Source organism: Clarias gariepinus, chromosome 5 (assembly GCF_024256425.1).
Source record: "Clarias gariepinus isolate MV-2021 ecotype Netherlands chromosome 5, CGAR_prim_01v2, whole genome shotgun sequence".
In the NCBI taxonomy this organism is placed as follows: domain Eukaryota; kingdom Metazoa; phylum Chordata; class Actinopteri; order Siluriformes; family Clariidae; genus Clarias; species Clarias gariepinus.
In genome coordinates, this window is record NC_071104.1 from 14,165,667 (window position 1) to 14,175,425 (window position 9,759).

Sequence of the window (9,759 nt, forward strand, 5' to 3'; positions counted from 1 at the left end):
CTGCACAAACACAAAATGGCATCCTTAACTGCATCAGTAATAAATTATATTCAATCCTATGTGGATTATTAACTCCTGCAAACCTGAAAGTCATAGATCATCTAAACATGTTACTGAAACACACCTGTACTCTTCAGAATAAACAAAGTCCTGCTTGTTGTGAGTTGTTTTGAGGTGGTTACACTCTATCACCCCAATAACTCCCACTCCTTTGCTGTCCGTGGCCTGGTAGCAGAACAGAGTAAACATTTTAACTATTATGAAGAATATATATATATTTTTTTTTAACTTTAATTTTAAATTTTCCCTTAATTGAATGTTATTATGTTTTACAGGTTCTTGGAATTTGTTTGGGTTTGTGGCAACTGGCTCATTGTATCATAACACAAAAGCCAAATAAGACTTAACACTTGGAGATAAGAATATCACATTTACTGTATGTCAGAATAAAACTGCAGTAGGAACTTAACATTTTTTTTCCAAAAGGCATTTTTGTAACGCAATGACACACTCTCATGTGTGTATGTGTGTGTGCTGGCATGTGTGTGTGTGTGTGTGTGTGTGTGTGTGTTTCTTGATTAGTTCTTCTCCCTGATGTTATACAGAATGTAAACAGATAATTGAAATAAAATAAAACACATTGCAAATTATTGAAAATCTTACCCTGCGCTGACAGGCAACGCGCTCGTAGGCTTTGATGAGGCGGTTTTTGTGGTACATCATCAATCCATAGTGCTCTTTGCTCTTTGCGTTGAAGCCAAATGTGATAATAATTTCTCTTTTCTGAGACAAGGACTTAAGGATTATGACATTTCGAATACTTTTAATCATTTAATAAATAACTTTTGCTTGTGTACAGTCATATATTTCTATGTTTATAATTGGCCAAAGGATACAAGGGGAGGATCACACACAGGTTTGTATGTTTCCTTATGGACCTCTTTTAGAGTTTCTGTGACAGACTGAGTTTTGACCTTCTGCCCTTGAAGTATAATCTGCATTCTTGGCTCTAGGTACAGGATACTGCAGTATGCCTGAATGAGGAGGAAAAAAAAAAAAACAAGCACTTGTCTTACTATGAAGTGCACAGTATATACATAGTATAAGTCTACATAGCCTTAAAAAATTTTTTTTTGCACAAACAAAAATAAATAGCAGATTTTTTGTTGTCTTTTTTCGATGTTGGAAACAACAAAATTTGGATAAAATAAAAGCAGAAATGTTCATCCCCTAACTACAGTAGCTAAGTGTCTTGGCTAAGTGTCTAGCAATTGGCGCGTCTTAACTTGTTAATTTTATTTCCCTCTTCCATTTAAAATGTTCCTCATTTATCAAATACAGTAGTAAATGGTTTTCTGTACACAGGCCTCTTCAAGACATTTCACAGGTTTTTGAAAAGATTTAGTCCTGGGATCTGACTAAACCCTTGTATATGTTCTAAAGAGATTTACTTAAGTTTTTGTTGACTAGAAGATAACTTTTTCATAAGTAGCCTTTGTTTTGCTTTGTTTTTTGTTTTTGCAACAGTTTCCATCTAACCATCTTACCCCACTACACAGACAAGTGAAGAATATAAGAGATGAGTTGTGGAACGCAGAAAGTGACCAGTATTTGCCGGATGTTTCTCTAACTCCTTTAATGTTGCTATAGGTCTGTTGGCAGCGCTATTCTTTTTTTCCTCTTCTTCTTCTTTTCTTTCCTCTTTTTTACTCAATATTTTTATTGTTTATGTGTGAAAACGACACATGCAGTGTGTGCCTCAAGCACATCAGACTTACAAGACACACCAATGCAGAGGCACACCTTTACAATCCCAGTTTGTCAAACTCTTACACACACACACACACACACACACACACACACACACACACACACACACACACACATACCTACACCCTACTTCCTTTTCCCAACTCCAAGCCAACCTTTCATGTCTAAGAAATTTCTAAGTAAATTAATTGTATTAATTGTAGTCTGTGTTTTGTATGCAAAGAAAAGGGAAATAAAATACAATATTGTATACAGGTAAAAACTAACATTTCAAATAAAAAGTAAGAATAAACTATAAAATTAATCTGAGATTTTGAAAAAGATGTTGGAAGGATTGAGTGCCATGTTTCATCTGACAATGTCAGATTTAGATTCTTTTCCCGAACAGTTTTAATTTGACTCAAAGTGGTGTGAATCTGATCCACTAATCTGATCTAAATATGCAATGCGGACCCTTATGCAATGGTTACAGACAACGGAGAGTATCCATAAAATTAGCATGAGGAGCCTCAGGGAAATTTGGTATTGAAAAGCTAATAAAGTGTCTTACTTGCAGATATTTGAAAAAGTAAGTTTTGGCTAAATTATACTTTCCAGACAGCTGCTCATACAATGTAAACCTATCATAAAAAAAATAAATAAAGATTTTTGCAAAGCTCGATAACCTTACTGTACCATTCTTGAAATCATGTAAAGAAGGTTGAAAGAGATGATTTGATATGATAGATCTGAAGAGAGAGCAAAGATGATAGATCTGAAGAGTAGCCCAAAGAACTACTATAAAGACGATAGATCTGAAGAGTAGCCTAAAGAATTACTGTACTTTCTGAACTAAACCTGAACTCTCAAAGTATGCCTAATAACGGAATTATTGATTGATTTAATTGAGGGGAGGGGAGGGCCGGATCTAAGACATGGAGAAATCAAGAGATTTTTGCCAGAGTTTATTTTATTTCCACCTAGGCTAGCCGACCATGTCGGTTATGGAAATATGCCCAACAGCAAAACAGCAAAAGTTTACTGCTCATTAATATAAACATTAATTGGGAGGAGCCATACAACTATCCCTTTTAAATCTTTAAAGGAGGGTCTTGTTCAATTGAGGATGCATACCTAATAATTTCATTGATTTGTCACCATGAATGTAAAATTGACTCCTACTCTTAAATAAATGACATTCAATTAAATGTGTTGAGAAGAGGTCATATTTAGTTTGGAATTTAACTTGTTTTTTATATATATTTAAAGTTTTAACTATAACATATTGTTGTCTATTTCTTTGATTTGATTGACCAGTATTGATACAGTATTTGCGGTGGAGGAAATTATGTCACCTAATGTAAGCCTTCAGAGCATCACAAACAGTTAACCATGACACTTCAGATGTTTCATTTGTGTTTACGTCTTTCATGAATTTCATAAAATCATAATCAACAAATAAGGATTAATTTTTATAAGTACCTTTTTATTTGAGGGCAATTAGGAAAAGTTATAGGCATAACTGAAGCATGATCTGATAACACAACGCTCGGAGAAAATCATTGGGATCAGTTGATCTTGATTATGTAAAAAGTATGATGAACATGTGAGGGAAAAGCATATTCTATCTTCTTGTAATTTAAGAGGTTTTGGAGAAAAATCCTATTTCTGGTAAGAAATAATTTTTGCCACTTGTTGATGGTGTCCTTCAAAGTGTTTTATGATACATCCAAAGTTTTTTTTTTAATTACACTATGTCAAAGGCTATTTTATGCTTCCGCTAGTCCATGTGGAGTCTATGCTGTAGGCTACGCAAGTGACCAGTGGCATTTTGAGCATTTATACGTACTTGTGCGCATAACTATTGATTGATTAACAAATTGATTATTTCATCATACTCAATATGGCTGAGTTCCCTGCATAGTTTACTTCACAGGGAACTACTTTTCAATCGGTACGCAACTAAACATAACAGTACAGAAGTACAGTATAAATCCTCACAATGCTGGAGACCACCTGCATAGGTTACGGTGTAGGCACAGCATGGATCTGACACAGAAGCAAAAACCAGGCTTAAGAGTCAATTAAAACTAAAAACTTGTAAAGATATAAATATGAATGTGATCAGTTAATTATGGGCACTGTCACATAACTTATAATTATATGCTGTGCACATATATGCTGTTATTTTTTTCCCTCCCTAAAAATGTACATTTGTTTTTCATTTAAAATTTTGTTGGTCACATTAATGGTCTGATACGTCACAAAAAACTACCATTTTAACTGGGTTTTATAGACCTTTTTTAAAAAAAAATAATTTTTATACATTCCTCACTCCTTGTGACATTTTGCTATGTCTAGTGCATATGAATTATCTCTAATTCCATTATTTTTTTCTCCTCTCACTTTGATATTGACATGTAATTGTCTGTATTGATTACATATTCTATTAGAATTTAGATTTATTTTAAACACTGTGCATGTAGATCCATGTTTTCAACCAAGGCAAAAGCATTTTAAATCAAACTTAGATATATGTATTACAACGTTAAAAAGTCTGACATCTTGCTTCTAAAATACCCCTCTTACCACAGTGAACTCAGCCAACAGCTCAATGTTCATATAATATTTTCTGGTAAAATTCTTACCCGCAGTGAATATTTACTATCAGGCACTGAGATGCTACCCTTTGCATTTCGCTTAAGTTTCTTCCTGGTGCCATCGTCAACATCATCATATTCATCATCATCAACAGGGACCCGGATGTCGTAGCGGTTCTTTATAACTTCAAATTCTAATTCTCCTGAAGATGTCCTGCAGCAGAATGATTGGCAGTGGAAGCATCATGAGAATTTATGGCATCATTTCTTACAACCACAATATTGCTCTTTGCTCTTGGCCATTAAGCTAAACAAAGTAGCCTATGTTGTCTAAAAACATTTGCAGCACATTTCAGGAGACCTTAGATTGCTAATAACAATAACAATTATACTACTGCATAATATTAACAGTTTAACCAAATAAGCATCCCCTCATACAACAAAATGTCATAACTAAACAGAGCTTTCATACAAAACTATAGGAGCACATATTAAACTCTATGTACTGTATGTATGTTCACCTGCGTAGGTTCCAGATGATGATGCGAGTTCCACATGAGTTGGTGCACAAGCTCTCAATCACACTAAACTCAGCAAGCAGTTCTTTCTCATTTTTACACAAAGAACTTGTCAAGATAGCATGAAGACTCTTTTTATGCTCCAGTTTAGGTGAACAGTGAGGTTAAGGACCTGACTGTACATAGGTACCTTCAAACTGTTGGGAAATATATATTTTGTTTTTTATCTTTATTCCCTTAAACTTACATCTCACTGGCAGGCCCAGTATCACCTTATCTCTTTCAAGTAATAATGCTTCTATACTATACATTTTACATTCAATAATTCAATCCAAGATTCCTATGAAATCAATCCATTTTCCTCTTTTTTCCAAGTAAAGGATATTAATCTGTCCAGTGTTGGTCAACTCCACAATAGGCACCATGACATACTGTTTCTTCTCGAGGTAAGTCTGTGACAGGAGACCCACACACATGATGTCATCTTTCTTTGAGAACACAAGGACATCCTTCCCCAAGCGCATGGAACCTGACTTAAAACCATTACCATATTGGCCCACGGGCTCATGACTTTCTGTTTGACTTTCTGTCTGCTTAAGTGAGAAACCAAAACTGAGAGAGAGAGAGAGAGAGAGAGCTGTCAGTAACAAAAACTTAGAGTTGGTAATCACTCATTTTAATTAAAGTGTATTTCTAAATGATCTTATTGCTAATCACTATGCAGGCTTTATAAAAAGAACCATACCTTAACATTTTGCGCATCTTGTCACAGTTCATGCCTTTTCCATTATCCATAAAGATGAGGCAGTCCTGGTCTTTGATCCTTGTTTTATCAATCCAGAATTGTTTTGCACTGACGTCTGGGTCATAAGCATTGTCTGTCATTGGGAAATAACAGGGAAAATAACCTACATTTCATGGACAAGTCACACACTTGGACCACCTTTTGGTTTGACTACAGCATGCATTCACTGTGGGATCATTACAATAAGCTTATGCCATGTCACAACATTTATTTATGTCCAGAGTTACATCAATTTCTCTTCAAGATCTTGCATTGAAAAGGGGACCACTGGGAAAGTCTTCTGCAGCAAATGCCAAGGATTCTCAATGTGGTTAAGGTCTGGTCTCTCTCTCTCTCTCTCTCTCTCTTTCTCACACACACACACACACACACACACACACACACACACACACTTGTACGTAAAACCTGTAGTGAGTTGGAAAGACTAGTTTAGAAAGTGAGCTAAAGTAATATCATTTTGGCTAAGCATTGGCATAATTTAATTGCTTGCGCTATGCAATGAGATATGCAGTGCATAAGCCAACAATTATGCACTGCATATGTAGACTTGTTCAGCTAAATAGTATAAAAGTATTCTTCACTATGTTTAAAAGTGAAAAAAAAAAACTGCACTAGTTGAGATTATACAAAGCATGTTGTTTTAGTATGTCTCTTGCTCTTAAATTTAATATGAATTGGCTATCTCTCTCCCCTAAATAAATGAAAAAAAAATGTCCTTCCATTCTAGAATAATGAGATAAACTAAATAAACTAGCACAATTTCCTCTCTAGCACAATTTGGTGCAGTCAGCTGACCAAACAACATGCTCAGCCTGCCTAAATTTCTTGTTGCTGTTTCCAAACTAGACAGTGATGTTTTCCATTAGGATGTTTCTTAGCGACTTGGATGGCAGTACTTTAATGACTAAGGTAGTAATGATGCTGACTCTCTTTTCCACTGTACTAATGTAAAAAAACAACTACAACAATGGGTATGAAAGAAGGTTTAGGTCCTGGGGGGACTAGTGCTGACAGTGAGAGAGAAAGAGATATTGGCTGAACTGCAGCCAACAAACAGTATTGTAGCGTTTTTTACGCCGGAAAGAATGCTGGAGAGATGAGTGAGCTTATTTGCTGCCCAATGCAATGGCTGGGAGTACTTTATTAGGCACACAGCATGTATGGCATGAGCAGCACATTCACTCAGGAGCCTACATCCAATTCAGCTTCAGCCTGAACCGGAGCACATTTCACACGTCACACACCCCCACACACACAAACAGGGCCGAAGCCACTAACCAAAACACCTTTCCCCAACATGGTGAACACACCGACATCCCCGCAAGGCATGCTGGTCGTCAGCCACCGCCCCGCCCACGCCACAGTATTTTCACATAATTCTTCCTGGAGATGTATCATTCATAAAGATTAATCTATTACTGTCCTTGTCAAGCAATGATTTCAGCTGTTTATGAAATGTGGTCCAGAATTATGGTGGATAAAACAAACAAAAAAATGAATGAAGAAGCAGATTTGACTCACCAATCAGTTCTGCTATAGCACTGAATACAGAGGTGTGGCTAGTGGAGTTTGAGTGCAGGTACCATGGACTGATCTTTAGGAATGAAAAAATATAAAATAATGTTCCTTGAATGAATATTTTTTCAAAATTTACTTAGTGCTCCAGATTTGGACTGCCATGAAAGAGTGATGAATAACACAAAATGTGGGAATCATAAGCTTCTGGAGGAATAATGTTTATACAAAGTTCCTTTATGAAGATATATCAGTATGTCTTTTGAAATGTCTTAGAATGCTGTCAGAGGAACATTAGTAAAAAAAAAAAAAAAGAAAAAGAAATTTTCTTTGTTCATTCTAATCTCTATTCTAAAAAACAAATGCTTGTAGGTGGAAAGAAAACAGGTTGCAAATGCCATCTAGGATACTGAAACCTAAGCTGTTCAAGTTATTGGATCCTGAATCTTTTTACGTAAGGCGATATCTGCTTTCAGATATTCATGATGAGCTAGTGTCACTGTGAGGATTTCTTTAGGAGTAAGGATTTGGACCAAGAGGACGAACACTTATTTAATGTTCCACTTGGAAGTGGAATCCTTAAATACATAACTTTTAAATAATAATAATAATATTAATAATAATAATAATAATAAATAAATAAAAGCAAACCACTAAAGCTGTTAAAAGCAACTTAACCTCAGAACAATCCCCAAAATCAAATACCTTTTTCCCTTTCATAGGTTAGAACAATATGCAGATATAAGCCAGGCATCTGTTTCACATCTACAACTTGTCGAATAGAGAATTCTGTAGCTTAGCTATGTTTAGAAGAAAAATCATATACTTAAGTTTTAGCTTTCATTCATTAGGTCCAGTTAATTCTAGGATTGAGTTAATGGTTTTGTTTGTTTAAAACTTAAATAGATTATGGATTTACTATATAGCAGATATGATTTCTTCACATACCGCCCCAAGACCCTACCACATACTGTAACTACTGCTGGTTGTTCCTGACTGAACAATATTGACACTACCTGAAGACAGTATTAATGAAATGAAAGTGAAAGTTAATCAACAGGAAGGTAATAAAATTCTGAGAAGTGTAACCTGACACACCCACACAGATCAGGTAAACAGCTCAAACTGAAAAACTTTATATAATTAACTTAGTTATTGCTAATTTACTCAATAATGTATCTTGCCATAAATAATTCACAAGATACACATATGAAAATTATTATGAGAATATTTTTACATTTATTGTTCCAGTATACAAAAAGATAATAATAATTATTATTATAATTATGTAAAATGATTATCATTAGTAGTAGTATTAGTAGTAGTAGTATTCTAGTCATAACTATAACTATAGTTGTAGTTTAATCTAAGTAAAGCCCATAAGTACTTACCAAGCCTAAAGGTATTCCTTCATTACTTATTGGTTCCATCCTTACTTAAAACTGCTGTCTACAATACTAAAGTAAGCTTCTTATAAACAAGTAGGAGGCTCCTCTACTGGTTTAAAATTCTGGAACAAGGCATTGACTTTTATACTGACTACGGAAAAAAAACTCCACCCACTGGCTTAACAAAATCTGTGTATCCTGTACCGCGGTGAAGTTGGTTTGACGTTGGACGTTAGATATTCGAGCTCCGGCGACCAGATTTGTAGCGGGGATTCGCTGTTTTGTAGCGGGGATTCGCTAACAGAGTCCGGCGAAAGCACGTCGCCTACTGCGCGAGTTAGGGACCGTCTGCAAATTACTGTCCGACTGAAATACGGATAATATTAATATTATAAACATTGATATTTAAAACAAATAAACGAATTATTGCTTCAAAATCAAATCTAAAATGTGTGTCCACTTGTCCTGCAGAGGGCACAACCTTTTTTTTTTTTTTGCAATATTATGACTTTTCATTTTGATTAATAATTAATATGTACTAATTCTGCATTTTACTTTAATACCGTTCAGGTCATAAGACCTATTGCCTCAAAATCTATTCTCAAATGTGTGTCCACCTGTCCTGCAGAGGGCACAACCTTTTTTTGTCAATATTATCACTTTGCATATTTATTAATAATTAATATGTAATAATTCTGCATTTTATTTCAATACCTTTCAGGTCATGTGACCTATTGACTCAAAATCTATTCTAAAATGTGTGTCCACCTGTCCTGCAGAGGGCACAAACTTTTTTTTCTCAATATTATCATTTTTTCATTTTTATTAATAATTAATATTCAATAATTCTGCCTTTTACTTCAATACCTTCCAGGTCATGTGACTTATTGCCTCAAAATCCATTCTCAAATGTGTCTGCAGAGGGCACAAACTTTTTTTGTCAATATTATTACTTTGTATATATATATATATAAATCTTTTTGTATAGAATTTTCATTGATTTTACTTTAATACTGTTAGGTTTTAAATGACGATGTAGTGTGTCCGAGCTAAGTTTTAAGCTAAGAGAAGAAGAGTTTTAGCTTGTTGTGTCCGCCGCACCTTGATACACTTACCGGTCCGGGCCCGATCGACCGGGAGAGACAAACACACACACACACACAGGCATGATGTCTGAAGATCTC

The 9,759-nt window shown here is 35.0% G+C and overlaps 1 pseudogene; it reads right to left on the reverse strand.

The window, feature by feature from the left end:
• Positions 1-90: 90 nt before the first annotated feature.
• Positions 91-8,847, reverse strand: LOC128524014 (MORC family CW-type zinc finger protein 3-like; annotated as a pseudogene).
• Between the last annotated feature and the right edge of the window lie 912 nt (positions 8,848-9,759).